Source organism: Ochotona princeps, chromosome 2, assembly GCF_030435755.1.
Source record: "Ochotona princeps isolate mOchPri1 chromosome 2, mOchPri1.hap1, whole genome shotgun sequence".
NCBI lineage: Eukaryota > Metazoa > Chordata > Mammalia > Lagomorpha > Ochotonidae > Ochotona > Ochotona princeps.
Window position 1 is genome coordinate 80,297,449 of NC_080833.1, and position 21,036 is coordinate 80,318,484.

Consider the following 21,036-nt stretch of genomic DNA (forward strand, 5'->3'; position numbering starts at 1 on the left):
CGGGGCTACCGTTAGCAGGGGCTCGGCGCTCCGGTCTCGGGTCCGGGGCACTGAGGGTGTTGCCCTGGACGTTTGCTCGCGGGCGGAGGCTCGGGAGGCACTGCTAGCCGCAGTGCAGCTGGGCACAGGGCCCCTCGCGGCCGCGGCTTGCTTTTGCAACCTAAGTTTGCCCTGAGCGGGCAAGGACACCTGGTCTGCCTGCCTCCCAGAGCACGCTTAGCGCTGGGCGGCGGCGTGCAACGGTGGAAAACGACCATGGGCCAAGTGCCTGGGAGCGACCCAGCGCCCACGGGTCTGAAGGGCACTTGGCCCATGCAACCTTCATGGTGGATTGGGGCTAGTGAGCGCTGGAGATCATTGGCTCCGAGCTGGTACTTTGTCTCTGGGAGACTTCCAGGCTGACATCTGCAGCCCTGTAATTCCAGAAGTGATGATTGGAGTAACAGCTATGGAGTTGAGTCCCACCCCCGTGCGGAGAAACCAAAAAAGGAAATTTAAAAATGTCATCAGACTTTCCCTCGACGTGTGCTAAGCCTGGTCTTTACGGAATTACCCTCTGGCCTCCCCTTGTGGGCAGGCTGTGAAGTTGGCACACGTGGGAGTGGTCACGTTTTATGCATGGTGCATCCTGCACTGCCCGGTCAAAGCTGCGCGCTGGAGGACCCCAGGGAAAAGTTCTGAAAGAGAGCGTGTGATCTGGGCTTCTGTTCTCTCTCTCTCTCCTCTATTTCTCCCTCCCTTCCTTCCTTCTTCCCTCCTCTCCTCTCTTTTTCTTCCTTTCCCTCCCCCCTTTTTTCTTTTCCTTTTCTTCTTTTCATTGGAACGGTAGATTTACAGAAAGGAGAGGCAGAGAGATCTTCCATCAGCTGGTTCACTCCCCAAATGACCGCAACAGCAGAGCTAAGCCAATTTGAAGCCAGGAGCTTCTTGTAGGTCTCCAGTGTGGGTGCAAGGTCCTAAGGCTTTGGGTCATTTTTTACTACTTTCCCAGGCCACAAGCAGGGAGCTGGAAGGGAAGTGGAGCAGCCGGGATTAGAACCGGCGCCCAAATGGGATGCCTGTGCTTGGAGGTATAGGATTAGCCAGTTGAACCAACACGCAGGCCACGTGATCAGGGTTTTGTCCCATGGAAGTGACCTGACATTTTTAGTGCATACCAAGGAGCATCTGACACCTCATGGAAACCAGTGTTGGTGGTCGTGGTGGAAAGGTTGGCCAAGAAATATGCGTGGATTCCCAAAACTGTTTTGCACACAAATGTACTTTTCTTTTCAGTTCCATTTTCTACGAGCTGTTTGAAGTATACCCATACTATTTCCACGTGATCTGCTGGGCCATAAGGCCTTGTATTGGCAAACGTTGGCATAGGTTTTACGCTCTCACTTTGCCTGACGGGAAATAATGCATGGAGGGTTAGCCCTTGCAGTCTTCCCTTCCACTGGTCGGAAATCTGGCTTGCTGGTTTCCTCTTTGAGTTTCCTCTCAGCTCTAAAACCCACAAAGTATATGCTTGCAAAATAAAGTGGTGTGAGCCTGCTATTTGCCAGCTCTGGCCTGAGTCACTTTCTGTAGCACATCTTCCTGGGGTGAAGGTAGCTGAAGAGAAACTGTTATGTTACTGAGCTAATGCAAATATAAATCATCTGTATCTATCTATCTATCTTTAAGATTTAATTTTTATTGGAAAGGCAGATTTATAGAGAAAGATCTTCCATCTGTTGGTTCATGCCCCAAATGGCCGCAATGACCAGAGCTGAGCTGAGCTGAAGCTAGGAGGCAGGAGTCTCTTCTGGGTCTCTCATGTGGTGCAGGGGCCCAGGTACTCAAGCTATCCTCTGCATCTTTCCCAGGTCATAAGCAGAAAGCTGGTTGGGAAGTAAGCAGCTGAGACACAAACAGGCCCCCATTTGGGATGCCAGTGTTCTTAAGTGAAGGATTGTCCAATTGAGCCATCATGCTGGCTGTCTATATTACAGACACACGAAATCCTTACTATCTCTGCAGTGATTCTGTCTGGAGTTACTGACGGTTCTGAAATTCCGTAGGGCTTCCAACAATATCAAGAACAGCCATTTGATAAATATGTTTACTGCTAAATGATGACACAGGAGGTACCTAGGACACTGGTAAACTGCATGAATATTTGTTTTGCAAATCCACCAAAACCATGGTGGGGGGGAGGAATCGACCGACTGCTTGCAACGATTTGGGGGGAGGGAACATGCAGTGGCATTCCTTGAGCTTTGAAAAAATGCTGCCATTGTTACTGCTTTCAAAAAGAGGTCAGAGAAAGCTGGCTCTGTTCGGTCACATTGCACAGCTACATGTCCAGTTGATGGGTTTGTGGCCAGGTAATGTCTAGACGAGCTGCCGTTCAACACTGTTGAAACTGCAGGACTACCGTTTCGCTGCTGATACGGGCTGTGCAGAAGTCGTTAGTCCTTTTCCCTAACATTATGCCGGTTTTACTTTCTTCAGTAAAGTCCAACTTGGCAGTTACCAAGGGTTCCTCCCATAAAATATGAGGTAGTTTCAGAAAGCTTGTGAAAAACATGTTTAATGAAAAAAAACTGCACAGATTGCAAAAGCTTTTTGCACCAAAATAAACATACTTTAAATTCTGCTTTCCACAAATTTTTAAATGATTTTTTAATATTTTTACTTGAAAGGCAGATTTTTACAGAGGAAAGAAGAGACAAAAATATTCCACCTGCTGGTTCATTCAAGTGGCTGCACCAGCCAGAGCTGAACTAATCTGAAACTGGGAGTCTAGATCTTCTGGGTTTTCCACGTGGGTGTAGGGGACTGAGAGCTTGAGTCTTCTCCACTGTTTTCCCAGGTAACAGGCAGGGAGTTGGATCAGATGTAGAGCAGCTGGGACACGACCCAGTGCCCATATGGGATACCAGTGTCTGCAGGAGGAGGATTAGTTTGCGATGCCACTGCACCAGTCTCTCCATAGACTTTGAAGTATTGTTCTTATTCTTTTTGAAACTTCTGAAAAATTAGGGAAGATACTAAGCTGTAATGACAGGCATACTGGCCTGACCAAACTTTCTGATTGGATCTCAGACTGTCAGAAGACTGGCAAAGACCTCCTGGGCATTCTTTCGAAGACAAAGGTCCTGAGGCCAGCTGGCCTCGGTAAACTGGCTTTGCTAACTGCCCAGGGCAGATCGGGTCCTATGAAAAGGCTTTCTGTCGTCCACCCCTTGTGCTTGCAGTAAGACTGGGTCATCTCTCACTCATGAGTGATGGAGCTATCCACCCAGAGGTGCTCACTTGACCTTGTTCTGCAATGAGAAAAGAATACATGCGCTGTTTGGGGACCTTGTAGTTTTGCACAGAAATCTCCTGCTGGTCATTCCTTGAGACAAGCATGCACAGTGACATGTGGCAGACCCAGAGGCTAGAAGCGACCAGGGCCCTGTTTCTGCCCTTGCTCTGCCCTCTGGCAGTGCTCACTGAGTGTTTCACCATGTGCCTCACTTAGTTTGCAATCGTGCACTTACTTGTCACTCTTGCCCATCAGAGCTCCTGTGAGGAATGAGGAACTAGGGCCAGGTTTTCTTCTTAATGTCCCTCAGCCTTTACACAGGACCACAGTGTGGTAGCCATTTAATACTGTTTATGGAACCATGCATGCAGCCAAATCCTTTCATTGGTTCATAGGTGACATCTGTTCTGGGCAGGTGTGTGTCCAGGGGTCAGGCTCTGATTGTCCCGTAATTCTCAGCATGGTAAAAGAATACAGGTTAAAGGGGACAGTTAATGGAAGAATGCAGTTAAAAGATAACTTTGTTTTAGTGCAAAATTTTTTGAAATTCATATACAGTACTTTCATAATACATATTTCTCACACATTTTTGAAAGATCTTTCCTATCTTAGAGATACCATGGATTCAGTTCCATACCATTCAGGAATCTGGTAAAGTGAGCCACAAATTTTTTGGTGTCCCAATGCATATAAAAGCTAAATTTATTCTATATTGTTGTCTTCTATTAAGTCTATTAAAGGCACATTGCATCTTGCCTTTACAAAATGTACTTAATTTAAAGATACTTTATTGCAGGGGCTGGCACTGTGGTTCAGCAGATTAAGTTGTGACACTGGCATTGCACATGAGCATCAGTTTGAGTCCCAGTTATACCACATCTGATCAGCTCCCTGCTCATGTGCCTGGGAGAGCCATGGGTGAGGTCCAAGGTGCCTGGACCCCTGTCCCCCATGTTGGGACTCTGATGGAATTCCAGGCTCCTGGATTCAGCCTGGCTGAGCCCTGGCTATTGTGGTCATTTTGGGAATGAATGAAGAGGTTGAAGATCTCTGAATTTTTCTTAATCTCTCTACAGTTCTACCTTTCAAATAACAAATAAGTCTTTAAAAAGGATGTGTGTGTGTATGTGTGTGTGTGCGTGCAAAACTCCACCCCTTAGTGCCTTGTGCCTTGGTGAAGTGGAGCTAGTTCTCTGTAATGCCACTGTCAAAATGCAAGCAAGGTGGCACAGAATACACTCAAAGATGGAGAATCGCTTCTCGGCCTTTTGGCTAAGATCAAGTGTAAAAAAAGATGGAGAAATCCTGTATTGCTAGACGATGCCAATGACCACCTGGACTTTCAGCAAGTCCTGACTTCATGCTGGTGGAGGGCCTGGCCACAGTGGTGGTGTCTGCAGACCGAGCAGGATGCTCTGGTTACTGAAGGCTGGAGAGATTCTGGCACTTTCTTGAAACAACAATGAAGTTCTGGCCTAGATTGCCTCTTTCTAAGAGGAAGAATCTCTCTGCAACATGGTAGCATTTCTCCTAAAGTTGGGAGTCAATCCTGCCACCCCCTGCCACTGCCTTATCAACCTAATCTATACAATAGTCTAAATCCTTTGTGGTCATTTCAACATTCCTCCCTAAGGATAGATACCCTCTCAAGAAAACATCTTGCTTCCTCATAAGAAGCAATTTCTCATCTGTTAAGATTTTAACATGTGAGGCTGGCATGATGGCTCAGAAAGCTAATCCTCTACCCTGTGGCACTGGCATCTCATCTGGGTTCCAGTTCATGTTTCAGCTGCTCCATTTCCAATCCAACTCTCTGCTTGTGGCCTGGGAAAGCAGTGGAAGATGGTCAAGTCCTTGGGTCCCTGCACCTGTTTGGGAGACCCAGAGGGGGTTCCTGGCTTTCAGCTTTGGATTGGCTCAGCTCTAGCTGCTGTGGCCATCTGGGGAGTGAACCAGTTGATGGAGGACTATCTCTGCACCTCTTTCTCTCTGTGTAAATCTGCCTTTCAATAAAATAAAATAAATCTTAAAAAAATTTAACAAAAGACTGCAGCAATTTAATCATGTTTTTAGGTTTCACTTCTAATTCTAGCTCTTTTCCTGTTTCTTCCATATCCACAGGTACTTCCTCTGCTGAAGTCTTGCAGCTCTCAGAGCCAACTATGAGAATTGGAATCAACATCTCCTAAACTCATGTTAATGCTTCAACCCTGTGAATCATGAATGTTCTTCATGGATCTAGAAAGGCGAACGGTTTATAGAGAATTTTCAGCTTACTTTGGCTCCATCAGAGGAATCTATAGCCTAACAGAGTATGTTTCATTAATAGGATGACTTGAAAGCCATATTACTCCTGGATTCATGGATTGCAGGAGGGACGTCATATTACCTGGCATGAAAGCAACATTAATCTCATTGTATAGCCTCACTAGGACCCTTGAGGAGTGAGGTGCATTGTTCATGATCAGTAGCATCTCAAAAGGAATCATTTTATGACCAGTAAATGGTGGGCCTAAAACATCCAGTAAATCATGGTGTAAACAGGGGTGCTATTCAGGCTTTTTCACTCCACGTACAGAGCATGGGCAAAGTCAATTTAGCATTAATTCTTGAAGACTCTAGAATTTTCCAAGTGGTAACTTCATCTTAAAGTCTCCAGGTGCATTAGTCCTTAGGAGTAGCGTCAGTGTGTCCTTTGAAGTCTCGGAACCAAGTCGTGACTTCTTGACTCCAGCTGTGGGAATCCTAGACAGCACCTCTTCCCAGCAGAAAGCTGCTGGGTCTACACTGAAGCTACATTCCATGCAGCTGCCTGCACGAACATCCCATCGGCTGCCTGGATAACGTGTTGTTTTCCTTGCATCTGTATATTATGGAGATGGCTTCTTGGCTTACACCTCATGAACTGATCAAGACTAGTTTCCAAATACCCTGCAGCTTCCTCGCCTCTCTGAACCTTCCCAGGGCTGAGGGGAGTCGGAGCCTTGCTTCTGACTCAGGCTTAAGAGAATATTGTGGCTGGTTTAATCTCTGAGTCAGGTCATAAAACCTTTCACCATGTGAGCAGTGAGGGCTGTTAGAGTTTCCTACCTTCGTTGTGCTCAGTGAAATAACATTTTAAGTTCTACCTCCACAGCTTCTCAGGTTCACAGCCTGGTTGATTGGCATGAGAGTATGGCTTTTCGCTATCCTGGCTTTCATCATGTCTTCCTCATTGAGTTTAATCATTTTCAGCATTTGAATAATTTAAATTTTTTAAAATAAATACTTATTTGCTTGAAGGTCAGAGTTACAGAGAGGGATTTACAAAGAGATCTTCCACCTGCTGGTTCACTCCCCAGAGGGCCACAGTAGGGCTGGACCAAACTGAAGCAAGAGCCTAGATCTCCTAGCTCTCCCACCGGGGAGGTCAGGGCCCAAGCACTTGGACCGTCTTCTACTGCTTTCCCAGGCCAATAGTAGGGAGCCGGCTCAGAAAGTGGAGTAGCCAGAACTTGAACTAGCACTCTGACATAGAATGGCAGCATTGCAAGTGGGAGCGTAATGCGCTGCATCACATTGTTAGCCATCTTATTTGGGCATGGCTCATGACTCTCAAAACAATTACAATAATAGCATCAAAGATCACAGATGACAGATTCTTCTAGCAGGTTATAAAGAAAAAGCTGGACATCCTGTGTGAGAATGATCAAAATATGACACAGAGGCACAAGTGAGGATGCCATTAGAAAAATGGCGCCAACAAACATGCTCACTCCTGGGATGCCACAGACCATGATGGGAACAACAACCCAGTGCGGTGAAGTGAGGCACAAGGCCGTGGTGTGAGCTGGTGCATAAGGCACTTTTTGACAAGCCCCAGGCAGGCAATTAGTGAGCAAGGATTCTCCCTGCATGTCAGGAGGACAGGTCGCTGAGGAACAGGAAAGGCGTGCGGCGCTTGGGAACTGGCTAACATTCTTCTGAGAGCCTGGATTCCAGGGTGACTCAGAGGCACTCAGCATGTGATGCTCTGTGGGGTAGTTTTGTAGCATATAAAGGTGGAAGGGCTTTTTAGCATAAATTCTTCAAAATGTCTAGCTCCCCAGGGAAAGAGTATGCTGAGATTTTTGATCAGACAGCATTGAGAGTCATTTGAAAAACCTGTTTTATGTGTATGAAATTGTAAAAAGAACAACAGCGCAATGTATCCCCAAATTCACATAAAAGGCAAAGTCTGAGAAAGGGCCAGAGGGAATTAGCTGTTAGGAGGAACACAGAGTTCTGGAAAAAAAAAAAAAGTGTGACTCAGCAGAACCTAAGAAACATCTGGCAGGGAAACATCCACTCATGGAAAAATTGGCAGCCATGAGTAAGCATTTTATGCGAGGGATTATGTCTTTACTCCAGCAGTTTATGTTTAGACTAGAATTAAATGGTCAAAAGTCTGTACAGATAAGATCTGTTATCCTGGTTATTGAACATGTTTCCAGACTGTTTAGAATAGCTTACAAGGAGCCTTACCAGTTACCACGTAGCACCTAATTCTGAGAAACACAATTTTAAAGAAAAATTTGTTCAGTACAAGCTTCAGCTTGTGCTTTTAATACACAGCCATCTATATAAATTTAAAATATATCAAGCTTCCTGTCTACAGTAAATGTTTTGTTATCAACATGTTTTGGTGACAAATAAAAGTATTAATTTTAGACATTGTTTGATAACAAAACTAATTTGAAATGAAAACCATTTCTATGTTCCTATTACATATAACACTTTTAAAAAGATTTATTTATTTAGTTTATAAGATTTATTTATTTTTATTGGAAAGTCAGATATACAGAGAGAAGGAGAGACAGAGAGGAAGATCTTCCGTCCACTATTCACTCCCCAAGTGGCTGCAATGTCTGGAGATGTGCCAATCTGAAGCCGGGAGCCAGAAGCCTCTTCCGGGTCTCCAATGCTGATTCAGGGTCCCAAGGCTTTGGGCCGTCCTTCATTGCTTTCCCAGGCCACAGGCTGGATGGGAAGTGGAGCAGCTGGGACACAAACCAGTTTCTATTTGGAATCCCAGTGCGTTCAAGGCGAGGACTTTAGCTGCTAGGCTACCTTGTTGGGCCCAATATGTGGTTTAAATTATTGTATATGGTCTTGTTTTACCCAAACATGCTTCAATTCCTTATTTCTGCAACTTCTTATATCTGAAATGTGCACTAAATATGAAAATAGAATTCCACTCACTTACTAAACACTTGAATGTTTGCCAGACACCAGATCTCTACTATGCTTTGCACTCACCAAGTAAAGCAAAAAAGTCCCTTTCGTGTTAAACGTCTCATCCTTTTTGCTCATGTCCAGGTTTGAATGGTTTGGATTAATTTCTCATCAGACACAGAATCTGCCCAGACTTCTTCTAGGACTTTCCTAACTCCAGACTATGAGAGATATGTCTCTGTGGTTGCCTAAATGGACCATGACCCAGGACACAGATAGTAGAGCATACTTGCTGTGATGTTGACTGGCTTTTTGAATTTTGAAGCTTTATGGAGAGCTATTAAAATGAGTAAACTGAAAGGATTAGCCATAAACCTGGATCTTCATTTTTAAAAAATGTTTATGAATACATTTATTAGAGAAAGAAAAGAGAAGGAAAGACAAAGCACTCCCATGTGCCCTTACGTTCCCTGAATGCCCACAACAGTTGGGTGGAGCTGGGCGCTGGATTCCCGTCTCGGCCCCCTGCAGGGCAGGGACACAGGTACTTGAGCCATCACCTCTACCTCCCACAGTCTGAACTGGCAGGAAGCTGGAGCCGAAAGCCAGAGCCCAGTATTGAACTCGGGCATTTTGCTGGGAGATATGGCCATCTTAATCCTCAGAACAAGCACCCATCCTTGAGCCTTAATGTTTTTTGAAGATTTATTTACTTTTTTTTGCAACGCAAAGTTACAGAGAGAAGGAGAGACACACAGAGAGATTTTCCGTTTGTAGGTTTATTCCCCAAAAGGCTACATGGCCAGAGCTGGGCCAATCCAAAGCCAGCAACTTCTTTTGGGTCTCCCATGTGGGTACGGGGCCAAGGACTTGAGCCATCCTCTACTGATTTCCCAGGTACATTAGCAGGGAGCTGGATGAGAAACAGAGAAGTCAGGACTTGAAATGGTACCCATATGGGATCAGGTTCTGCTGATGGAAACTTAACCTACTACACCATGGCACTGGACCCCCTGAATCTTAATTTTAAGAACTTTCTTAGTTGTGAAAAAAAAAAACCCTCTGAACAGGGTATATCAAGAAATGTGCATTGCACTGGCAACAAAGGGACAATAGATGTATGCACTTGTATTCTTTTACATGGTGGCTCTTGGTATGTGTTTTGCACATCTCTTTTGGCTGCATTCTAGGAATACCTTCCTGTTAACATTTCAAATAGTATAGATCTGATCATTGCCTTGGAAGTGAATTCTCTTGGAAAACACTATATTTAGTCTGTGCTATTGCTTCATATCTTATTTTCAGTTGAGAATTAGAACGATGTAATATGTTAGCTGTACTTTTTTAAAAAAAGATTTTATTTATTTGAAAGTCATAGTTGGAAAGAAAAAGACAGTTCTTCCATCTGTTGGTTGATTCCCCAAATGGCTGCAGAGGCTGGGGCTAAGCAGGCTGAAACCAGGAACCTGGAATTCCATCCCAGTTCACACATGGGTGCAGGGACCCAAGGGCTTGGGCCATTTTCTGGTACTTTCCCAGGCACATTAACAGGAAGCTGGATTGGAAGTGGAGCAGCTCGGATTCAAATCGATGCCTATAAAGGATGCTGGTGTCCTAGACAGTGGCTTGTCCTTCCAAGCTGCAATGTTGGCTCCAAAATAACAACTCTTTCAGTACTTTTGTTTAGAGGTCTGTTGCAATTTTTGTGCTTTAGAAAATTTTCGTCCTTAAAAAAGGCAGAATTATAATGTTTTCCTAACAGATTGAGTTGCTGTAGTATAGCTTTGGTTATCAAAATATATAACCCATTTCAGGATTTTGAATTGGGAAATATTCATGATGTGTGAGAAAATATGACACATACTATGCAAATCTCAATGATCAGAAACTGGACATTGTGCATGTGTATACATACACAGAGCCTCAAAGGACAGAGCAAAGAGAAGGGCCTGTGATTGCTGATGCCTTTGGTCTTTGCTTCTTGGATTTTTCAATTTCTTGTCCTGTACAAAGAAACTTTTAAAAATAAAGGTTGAATTTGAAAATCTACAAAATAGTATTTGTTCTGCATCTCTAATCATGTGGGTTACTTGGCCAAGACTGCGTCTTTTACAGGTCAGTGGGTACTTACTGAGGGATTCTGGGTACAGGCCAATGTCCCAGAACCAACTGATGAGTTTCTTTTTTGAAGGATTTTTCCAGCCCACGGGGAGAGGAGGCAGTTCAGGACCTTCCCCACAACGCCCTAGGACTCAGCAACAGGAGCGAGGTGGACCACGCTGCCTGGTGTTTCACTAGTAGGTTGAGCTCTGTGTAGCAGAGGCTGCTTTATCCAGTGCCACAACCTACTTACTGTGTGTGTGGCATACAGTGGTCCTGCATGCCGTGAAGCTTTGTTTAAGAATCTAGAAGGAGTTTGGGCTCTTCAAGGAAGGGAGTTCTGCTCTCATAGCTGATGAACAGGCTAGAATGCAAGAGGGCTTCTGAAGGGGAGCAATGCTTGAACCATGTCTTTGTTGGTTTGGGTTGCTGTGACAGAATCTCATAAGTGGGGAAGTGTGCAAACTGGAGGCAGGAAAGTCCAGTGTCAAGGGACTTGTAGACCTGGGGTCTGGTAGGAGCTCACTGGCTGCTTCCCATGTGGTGACTTGTTCTGTCTTCAAGGGGTGAGAGGGACAAGAGAGCTCCCTCAGGATCCTGTTCACTAGGGCAGAATACTCATGGCATAAACACCTTCAGCAAGGCCCCATGTCTTAGAGCTGTCACCTTGGGTGCTTGGGTTCCAGCATGTGAGTTCTGGACTGGGGTAGGGAGCACCAAGAGACCACAGGAACAACAGAGAGGGACTGAGGCCTGTGTGAGCAGAGAGGTTGGGGGTGAGTGTGGGGAGCGGGGTGCTGAAGCCGCTCCCCGGAATAGGAAAGGCCACCGCAGAATGGAGGCTGGCCCAGGGCCAGAAGGCCGAGTTGGTCTCACCAGCAGGTGAACAGGAAGTCACAGGGATAGGCTGATGCCCTTGCTGCAATTATGTCATTGCTACTGGCCTATCAGGTAGTGCCAAGTGGACCCACAGGGAGAAGTGATTGATGGAGAATGATGTAAAAGCTAAGAAGGGGGGACAAGGAGAAAGAGGGGGGAGAAGAACGACGGTCGGAACAGGAAGAATGGGGCAGCAGAGAGGGGAAGAGGGGCTAAGATCTTTGGGTGGAAAAGTGGCAGAGGGGAACAAAAGCGGTACAGAAGCAGTAAGACCTACATACGGGGACAAGAACGGGGAAAAGCAGCAGAGTATGGGGACAAGAACTGAGAAGGGTGGCAGAGAGAGGGCTGGAGAAGCGGGGAGGAAAGCTAAGCCCAATGGGGAAAGGGGCAGTGGAGAGAAGGGTTTAAACGTGGCCACTTTTGGCAATGAGGGTTCTGGTCGCAGTTTCGGCTTTTCCAGACCCTCAAGAGTGTGCCTCATCATTAGTGTCGCTGAAGGGCGGCGACAGGTGGGGGCTCCATGATGGATTGAGAGAGCAGGACCATGTGAATGAGAATTATGTGGATTGGCTTATGGACCTTGCTGCAGAGGCTGGACCCGATTCACTGACAACTCCTTCAGAAACTAAGTCTACTGCTACTGGAGGGTCAGAAGAATTGAGATGGGGCACATCAGGAAGCTCAGCCCCTTTCGCACGTAGAGGAGAGTCCTCTAGGCCAAGGACTAGAGAGTGAGGGGCAGCTATGGGAACAGGCAACAGACTTGGTGGCTGACAGGTTAGGGCAGGCAGAGGAGGGAGGAAGAATTTCTGGAGCAGAGAAGCCTGGAGGAGAAGAGCAATAACTCCGAAAGGATGAGTTCCAGGCATGCTGAAGTCCAGGGGCCAGAGGAGTTCTACAAAATATGCCTGGCTTTGGGGTTGGAGAAGAGTTACCTTAGCCTGAGGAAAAATCCAAGCTGAGGTAGAACTGGAAGCCATTTGCCTGCAGGTTTGGTCAAAGATGTAAAGGTGGACAAATTCTCAAAGAAGGGTGTGTAGTGACAGGAATCCCAACAGCAGGTGACAGGGAGGATTAAATTAAGATAGAGGGTATGGTTTATGAGCCAGGAATGCTCATCACACCTGTGGAAAGACTCCTGAAATCAGGGTCTTAGGCATCAGGCTTTCATCATGCTCCTGACTGCTCCTTCTTCCAACTCACCTTCAGCTGGTCTACATTTTTTTCTGCAGGTGACTTGTAAGAAGGACCTAAGTGCACAAGGGCGTTATTTACAAGCCAGGAGCACCTGGGCTTGTGATTAACCTTAGAACACCAAGCAGCAGACCAAATTCCCCGTTGCTATTTCTTCTTTGTGCCTCCCTCTGGTTACAAATAACAGAAAAAAAGCATCTCTGACCTCAATACTAACTTTTCTTGTTTTCCTTGAGTTGTAAATAATGGACCAAAGCATACCAAGACTCTGTGTTAATGTCTTCTCCCCCCCCCCTTTTTTTTAGTTTTGCTAATATAAGAAAAATTGTTCTAAGAATTGCTAGCTTTACATAAGGATTAATTAAACCTTTTATGGCCCTGGGTTCTTTGGTTCTTTCAGGGTATAAAATGCTGTGTATTCTTAGACAAAGTACATCATCATAAAAGTGTGGATGATTGAAAACACATTTTTCCATTAAGCGTTTTCTTGTCTGTTTGGCCAATTTGATACTTGTCTATTACCTGCCAATAGCTCCAGATTATTTTCAGTGCTTACATATTTTTGAAAGGGAAAGTCACACACACATACACAAAGACAATGAAGTGACAGCTTTATCCATTGCTTTATTTCTCAAATGTCCTGCAACATTGGGGCTGGATAAGGTCAAAGCCAGGAGAAACATCAGACATTCAATATTTGGGCCATCATCTGCAGCCTCCCAGGCACATCAATAGAATGCTGGATTAGAAACAGAGGTGGGACATCAATAGCAGGTGTTCCAAGCAGGAGCTTAACTTGTCATTGCCTCAATACCCACAAACCCATCCTTTTGGCTTTGACACACCAAGGTCCAGCCATCAGAACCAAGGATATCCTTGCTTGGGGAATATGTCATTTTTTGGACCAATCTCTATTGTCAGAGGACCACAGACCTGGGTCCCATGTTCACTCCGAGCCAAGATGTGGGCCTGTTAGTAGAGGGAACAAGATTGACCAAGCCAATGGGTGAGCAAAAATAGTGACTACACCTGTGCCTGTAGCTAAGCTGGAAGACGCAGATAAACCAGGGAGAAAATGAAGTAGAGGAAAGCACAGGTTGAGACCCTAACAATGAGGAAGAGTTCCGGTGAGAAAGGTCATGACAGCAAAGGGTGAACAGAAAGAAAACAGTCACATGCGTAAGTCCAAGGGATACCATAAGACCTGATTGCTAATTCATTAACTTGAGATAATTTCCTCCTAAGTTGTGAAATTTCTAGTTTCTTTGGGTAACAGCAAGAGAGGACTGTGCAGTTGAATAGGGGAGAAACACACTAGTTTGTATCAGTCATTCAGATCAATTCTGTATTTAGTTTTAATTCCCTACCCTGTGTGCTGAGTATGATACAAAGATGAGGGCGACATATTCTTGCTCTGATCATGAAGTATAGGACAACATGCAACGCAACAAATATTGCCAAACGGTGATGTCATCAGGAATTCATTCATTGAACACTTACTACTTGCCTGAGTAGTGCTGGGACCAGGTAACATGTAAGGCACAGCTTTCCATGGTAAGGACTCTAATAGCCTGCACTCACACTCTTGCATCATGTTCACCATCCTGTGTGGAGGCTGCTTTGGAGGTCAATGTCTTCTGCTCCAGCCTAAGCATCACACAGGCAGGAGTCTGCTCTGCTTCTCCACCAAGGGCCAGTACCTCTAACACGTGGACTTTGGCATCGGGGATTTGCCAAGCACGCAGACAATAACCAAGACACAGGCCACACCATGGTTATGATGGCGTGCGTGTGTCATGGTCATGGGTGTGAGATGGTCTTTCCAACAGTCCAGGAAATCTGTTAAAAGAATTTGTTCCCTCTTTTCTTTCTTGGCTTAAGTCATGATACCACAGGAAAAACAAATGAATATTTGGATATAGTCAGTGTCTCGAGCATCTGTCTGTCTCTGTCACTTGCTCTGAGAATGGCCAATGCACAATATTCTAGCTTCCTCTAGATACCTACTAGCTTAATCCTTACAACCACCCTGTGAGAGTTAGCTATAGCTTCACATTTTACAGATTGCTTAATGATTTGGCAAAGGTTACACAGCTGCAAATGGCAGAGGTGGGATTTGAACCCAGGCAGTGGGGTCTGGGGTATATCATCACCACTACCACTGTACTGTGTTATTCTCCTAAAAGCTGGTGACAAAATGTACATTTCCTAGAGAAGTTCAGTGGAAATCACAAGGTCTGCTTAAGTCCTTTGCTCTTTTCACACTATTATTATTCTCTGTCTTGTGAAGTTGGCCCTCTCTGAAGCTCCTGGCTTTGAAAAGCAGGGATTTTCCAAAAGGAAAACTGAGCCAAAACCTGACCTTAGTCAAAGAGAAAGGGCTCTTTTTCATTTTGTTTCCAACTCATTTTTGTTCTGAATATTTCCACAATTAAAACTGCTGTGTCAGGACAGAAAACAGAAGCTACACCTGAGAGTGGCTTGTTTGTCCTGACAGTGTGAAAGCAACACTTCATGCTTTCCCTGGTTTTCTTTAAGAAACGATTGTCTTGATTACAACGAATCAACCGGAGGAGTTTGGGCCTCTCATTTCTTGCTATGGTACAGCTGAGTGGATGAGTTAGCTCAGTGTGCAATTCGGTCTACTTCCCTTTACAGTCTCCCCAAAGCCCTTTTCTTGCTTTAAAATCCTTGTCTCATCATGATATAAATGTCCAGGTAGGAGATGGAATTTGTCATGAAGTCACTGAGATCCCCCATGGCACATTTGTACGCTGATTTCTCCTTTGGAGGTCTGGGGGAGCCCACAGGGGCTCTTGCAGGTGAGCTCCCTTGTGTGGGATGAGGGTGGAGCAGTCTCTCCACCAAAACCTCGCTCTTCCCTAGTTGGCTGCTTCATCTAAGCAAGGCTGCCTGCTGCCAGTGTCAGAGCGTTCCTCTGGGATGGGTCGGGGGGTACCAGTGCCTGGGGGTCCATGGCCTGACTTCATTGAATTCTTCCTAGTTTGATGCCCTTCCTTTCCACGTCACCTTTAAAGCAGCCTACAAAAAGGTTGGTGTCTGCACAAACCTTGACTACAGTTCATCCTAGGGAAAATCACCTTGTACTGTCTCCTCTCTCCCACCAGAAGCCTTTCTTTGCCCCAGTGAAAATTAATTAAATTTTCATGTAAAAAATTGTTCATAGTCATGGGATGAATGTGATATTCCAGCACATGGATTCAGTGTATAATTATTAGACCAAGGCCATTGGCATATCCGTTCCATCTAATTTATGCAGGGAGCATTCAGAACCCCTCTATCAGTTAATTTGAAAATTAGGATTAATTACAATCCGCCATAGTTTAATCTACTGTGCAGAAACATGTTTACCACTTGGCTGTCAATTTCCAATAATCACTGAGCAATCCAGGAGAGAAAAATCGCAAGGTCAATGGCAACTAAGTAGGTTAGTGTGTGTGTGTGTGTGTGTGTGTGTGTGTGTGTGTGTTGTGTGAGTGTGAGTATGTGTGTGTTAGGCAGTTGTGGAGGGAAGACAGAGTTGTGTATTCATAGCAGGAAGGAGTTTGAAGTTGACAGTGTGAATGTGGACTAAAAGTATCCATCAATTGCCTCCAAATGCCTCAAGAGGGGTGAAGAGGGACTTTGACCCACAGCTAAGAGCATCATTTCGCCTCTGTCCTTATAGATAAAAGGGAGATGTGACTCTGCTGCACCAGGTACTACCAACAAATCGCTATTTTTGGCTTTAGAGGAGGGATGGTTTACCAAAAGCTTTCACATTGATGGGTTACAAAGGAAGAGAGCATCTTGCTGGTTTTCTTCCTCAGATTTGCACCCACTCTAAATCACCCCAGGAACGGCTTCCTTCCGGATTCCCAGGGCTGGCAGGCTGCTGCCTCCCACAGACTCTTAGCTCACTTTCAGACCTGACTTTGATCTCTGGTGCTTTGTTTGTTTGTTTGGGCATGTTGTCTCCAGAGTGGGTTCCATGAAGACCTGATCCAAGGATCTCTGACCCAAGCCTTTTCTGTGGCTAGAGGGTGAATGCTGGCTCTTAGCTCCTTTCTGTGCCTGAGATCTGCTGGGCAGGGCACTAAACACATTTCAGTCAGCATTTTAAAGAAAAGATTAGCAAAGGGAAAGTTAAACCTCTAGCTCAAATGGGTCAGTGAATCCAGGAACAAAACTCATTGAGTATTGAGGTCAATGGGGGAATCAAAGTCTTTAAATCAAATTTGGCGTGAAAAAGGGGTAGATGTTGATGTCAGTAACTGTGGATGTGTGAGGATCCCCATGCAGGTCTAGCCATTTGATTTCTCAAGCTTTTAGTTTTACCAAATGTAGAAAGGAGACAATGGGCCAGTGGTCTACATAGCAACCTTATACTCTGTACTTTGCTACCAAAAGATACAGGAATTTGGGTCAGGGCTTATTTTCATGACTGATGTTTGCCAGTTGTATTGATGGCCTCAGTTGACGTCAACATGCCATTGGCAAAGCAAATGATCCTTCAGTAGCTTTCATATCTATTTCTGTGATTTGCTATGAGTGAAAATGTTTATCATTTCCACATTAAGTTTTAATTGATATTTCTCTTCTAATGATTGTGGTTTATGATTTTAGTAAACACTATTAGTTTTTAACCACAATTAAGTTCTTACATGCAGCTAATTCCCATAGCCAAGTACCCTTTTCACAATAAATTTATTGTAAGCCAGATGCCAGACACAGCAAGGTGCTAAGGAGGTCCTTTATTCCAAAAGGATAGGAATGGGAGCAGGGGGTGGAGGGGGAGAAAACAAGAAGGGAAATGTCTCCTGCCATGGTGGGGCTGCCAGGGTAGGGGAAGGGGGCAAGATGGAGAAGGATAAGGAGAGCCAGGGAAAAGGGGGCTGGCATACATGGCGGTTGATTTTATACAACTCAGGTGAGCCTGGAAGGTGTGTGGGGTGAAGGGAATTGGTTTGGAGGGGCTGCGGGTGGACTCCAGGGACTGGTGACTGAGATTATCACAGGTGATTGGTAGGTGGGCGGGGATTAGGGGGAGCGGCCACAAGAGATTAGGGGTGGATTCTCAGGTAAAATGCCATGAGGTTACATTTCATTGGTGGATGACCAGAATGGCATGATTTTCGTGAACTGTGGGAAAGGGGAAGCCGATACAAAATGGCTGAAGCCTTCAAGCCAATGTTTGAGTCATTCCTTATAAACACACTTTCTGTTCTCACTTGGTTCAAAACATCCAATGTTTCTAGAAATAAACTAGTTAAGTAAGTCTAACACCAAAATCAGACAGATTCTCTTTGCTGGAATTCACTCAGCTATCACGGGTCACTTGCTTGTGGGTCTGTTTATTTCAGCAAAGGCTCCTGCAGTATCTTAGTACTGAGGCTCAGCCTGTCCACCACTGCTGAGCCTCAGCCATACAATCAGTACACAGTGCACGTGTGGAACAGGGTGAGTGAGTCTCAAAGTGGAAGATCAGGTGGGAACTGGTCTGCACCTGCTCTCTAGTGCCCATTACTTTTCATTTTCAGCAGCGATGTGTCATTCTGGAAAGGGATTTGGAGAGGAGAGAACTTAAAAGGGATGGGTCTCAGAATGAGGCACAAAGCAATTTCCCCTTTTGGCTTATAATCTCCCACTGGGGAAACTCATGGATTCTCTCTTCAATCAACAGCTCTTGAGCTCTCCATTCTTCAAAACTTTCTTGATGGATAATAGTGGTGGCTTTTCCCACATCCTAATACTCTGTCCTTCACAAACCACTTGTTTAAATGGGTAGGTTTCCCTTTGCCTGAATACATAACAAGTAATCATTTTGTCATTATTGTTGAGCATTATTTGATGATCATTGTTGAGTCACTATTAATATCTCTAATACTTTGAATACTTGCTATCCACCAAGTATTCTCTAATTTCTTTCTCATAGAAACTGTGGGAAGCAGGTGCTATGATTTCCATATTTAGCCCATAAGAAAAATGAGGGTGGGCAAAGTTAGCATAGCTTACTGAAGATCACAGCTGGGAGTATGGAGACTTGAGGTTTGAAGAATGCTGCTTGGCTCCAGAGTGTGTGCACTTGACCATCACCTAGCCTGCTAGAGTCTTACCAAACACTGCCTATACACCATCATGGAGTCAGGCCCTATAGAGGCCACAGCAAAAGAGGGCAATGCCTTCTAAACTCAAAGGGCCTCAGCAGGGTGAAGACAAAAGCCTGTGCTGTAGAACGCAGGGTGCCAGGTCCGTGACATGAGGCAGAATAAAGAGGGTTTCATTTGGCTCAGAAAACAATCATCAGTTCATGGTGGGGAATTGTTTTATCTTTCAATCTCACCTGGCTAAAATGAGTTATTGTATATGGAAATAGTGACTCAGCTTTGGCAAAATAGAAAAAATATCTCATTCTTCTCTCTCTCTCTCTCTCTCTCCCTCACACACACACATGATTTCAAATAGAATTTGAGTCCCCGTTTTCTCCTTTGCGTCCCCTGGTAGGCAGAAAGTATCTGACTGCCTCTTTGTTCCTTTTTTGTTCTTATTTTTTATTCTTTCCAAGGGTGAGTCCAAGTTTCCTTTAATAGCTACCTCTGTTAATGTTGTCAAACCTTCTAATTAATACAGAGGAGAAAGAACACTCCCTTAAGCTGATCCACCCCTCCTACACCTGTTAAACTGCTCCAGCTGCTTTAGTCATCAAAACCAAAAACACAAACCAAAAACCCACCCAGTTCTCAACTCCATCCCCTAAACAACTGTCTAACATGTAATGTTTTGACTTGGCTCCTCAAGCCAATGACAACAGAGGTAACTTCTCTGGACTTGCAGGCAGGACCCAAAGCTTCACTGACATTGTCAGGGAAGGAAAATAGCAAGATCTTAATGTCATAACCAAAATGCTAGTTGGGAACAGATGCAGGCAGATGTTCTTGTTCTTTTTCTTTTGTGCAGATTCGCTGGGAAAGGAGCAGCAGGAGAACATGGAGTGAGATGAGTTTTGCTACCTGCCACGGGCCATCATGGAGGACAGCAGAGTCGGGATGGAAGGATAGCTTCTTGGGCAGCCCCACCCAACTCCAGGCTGGACAGCCCAGCAGAGCTGCAGGCTAAGGAAGGTCCCAGCAGGATCCCAGGAGCCCTTTTCCTTTCTGGAACACAAACGGACGATGAACTCTGCACAGAACAACACACAATACCCAGCATCCTGCAGCTGAATAGGCAGGACCGGTTGAATAGCCAAGTTCTTGCTTTCGCTTAAAAATTTCACTTTTCAAAGTAAGCTGACATTTTGGGAAGCAGCGATTCTACACCAAGGATATCAAGTTTGGATGAGACTGACCCTCTCTTATGAAATGGAAATGTATCAGCACTTTTAAGACACAACAACATGCCACTGTAAATGAACTACCAAGAAAAATGAGTATGTTGAACAATAAGTGGAACCTTCTTTTTCTTTATCAGTTAAATAAACATGTTTTTACAAAGTTTGCAATGAAAAAAAATTTGTTCAGATATATTTTTCCCAATTATTAATAAACCAAAAAGTAAACTGTAGCACTTGGTTGGTTAAATTGTCTAGGCATTTAAAAAATATTCATTCACTTATTTTGAAAATAAGAGTTACAGAGAGAGAGGGAGAGAAAGAGACAGAAATCTTCCATTTGCTGGCTTTCTTCCCAAGAACGCTGCAACGGTCAGAGCTGAGCTGGGCCAAAGTCTGGAGCCAGGAACCTCATCTGGGATTCCCATGTGGGTGGCGGGGGCCCAAGCACTTGGGTCAACTTCGGCTGTTTTCCCCCAGGCCATTAAGCGGGGAGCAGATTGGAAGTGAAGCAGCCAGAACACAAACTGACGCCCACATGGGGTGTTGGTATCACAGGTGGTGGATTTAAAAAATCTAGGCATTAAAAAAAAAAAAACATTAAGAGGTGGAAAATAGTTTTTAAACAAATCAGTCCCACCAGTCTCTAAGCGCTGTTCCTTTGGGGGTGGGGAAGGACAAATTGTTTTTCCTGGTCAACGACCTAGACAAACTTCTTCGTGTTTCTTCATAGCATCTCAGCGACCTGCCTTGCATTTGTCTGGCTGATTTGGGGAGGTTAGAGGGCAAAGGAAAAAGATGATGTTGGGATTCACCCCTCAGAAGTATTGACAAGCGGACTCTAGAGCAGCCTCAGGACACCTTCCTGTGGGCCTGACCAATGTCCAAGTGGTGGGGACACTACTCTCACCCTTGGCATGCACCTGTAGGGGGCTTAGGCGGCCATTTCTGACTGTGCTAGTGTGTGGATTTGCCATTCCTTTGGTAGTATGCGCAGGGACATGCCTTTTCTGGTTTGTTTTTGTTTTATGAGAGTAGAGAAAGTGAAGTTTTATTTAAGGAA